This window comes from Triticum dicoccoides, chromosome 3B, assembly GCF_002162155.2.
Source record: "Triticum dicoccoides isolate Atlit2015 ecotype Zavitan chromosome 3B, WEW_v2.0, whole genome shotgun sequence".
In the NCBI taxonomy this organism is placed as follows: Eukaryota; Viridiplantae; Streptophyta; class Magnoliopsida; order Poales; family Poaceae; genus Triticum; species Triticum dicoccoides.
The window spans coordinates 329552542-329554194 of NC_041385.1; positions in this window are offsets into that span (position 1 = coordinate 329552542).

The window sequence follows — 1653 nt, forward strand, 5'->3', positions numbered from 1 at the left end:
CGTCCTCCTCCAGATCCGGGTCGCCGCCGACGATCCGGCCGGTCCCCGCCGCCGGCACCGTCCCCGTCCGTCCGCTCCTCCGCCGCAGCGCCGCCGTCGCTGCTCTCCAGCCCGATCGGGGAGGTGCCCCGATCTGGCCGGCCTCCCGTCCGCCTCCATCATGGGCCGGCCCAGCTCCGCCCGGCCCAGGACCGGCCCAGCTCCCTCCTCCTCAGATGGGCTCAGCCCAGGGTGAGCCGCCCCCTATCCCACGCCCTGGGCGTCGTTTAGCCTTTTGACGCTCACCCATTTTTTTTTTCTGTAAACGACTAAGTCCCAGGATTTTGGTAATTTTCATGCCATGTTTGACCTACTGTATCTCTGTATCAGTAGCTCCATTTCGTGTGTACAATATGTCAAATTGTTCGTCTCGAAGAGTACATCATTTCATCCCATTGCATCATATTCATTTGAGGTCATATAGATGCCTGAATCATCGTTGTAAGAGTGCTTCATGAGGTTTTCTGCTGTCTGTTATCAGAACGAGCTCATTTGTCATTTTTGCTATGATTGATGTGTGCATCCTATGAGGTTGATGTCTACATGTGTTTTGAACTAGGCTATGTCTTCCTTACATAGGTGCTTACCATGTATTTTTGTGATCAATGTGATGACTTGCACAAGCATGCAAACTAGGCTTCGTGTTAATGCTGATTTTAGTCCCTGTTCTGCTGTAATTTTGATGCCATGTAAACTTGTTGCTACAGAGAGATCCATGCATATTGTGAGATACTTCAGTAAGGGTGTTTTGAACAATAGGTTATTGTCTATCCATCCATTGTCCTGATTGCATTTATGGAGTAGTCTAGCATGTCATTTTCGTGCTCTACTTTTGCTTCAAAATGTTTCCTGGCAGATTGTTTACATGTTATTCAATTTGGCCAAGGTTGCTATAGTTGATCCTTGCATGCTATGGACTTGTTCTTGACTTGGTTTGTTACATAAACATGTCTTATTGATGATGCTATGCTTATCTTATCATGAAATGACTTGTGGTGAGTGAATCGAGCTGGTTAAGTAGTGTTCACGCTGTTGCTGTTTTGCTAGGTTGAATCTGTTATTTCGTGATGCTATATAAACATGTTGCTACTAATCATTCTATGCATAATCTGGAGATGTTCTATAAACATGTTTTGATCTACATGTCATCCTCTATCCATCCATGCCCCTGGTTGCATTTATAGGTTGCTATAGCTTGTTCATATCTTGCTCTAAATTTGCTTGAAAATGTTACTGTCAGCCTGTTTACATTAAGTTCAGTTGTTTCCATGTGTTTTCCTAATGATCCATGCACCCTATGACCTTGCTCTTGCCATGCTTAGCTTCACAAACATGCCTTATTACTGTTGGTTGCCTTGCCATGCGATGTATTGCTCTGTGGTGAGTTGTACAAGCTCATCTACATGCCTTCATAATTATGTTCTTGCCATGTATGAATCTGTAATAATAACTTGCTATGTTTACGTGGGTGCCATTATATCTTCTGATCCTTTTTGGCTTATAGTCACTAAGGGACTTTTGATCTAAGAAATTAGTAGATTCATGCCATGCATTTGTTTGCCATTATAAGTTCCTGTAACATATTGTTTGATAGCTCTAAACATTGCATCGTGA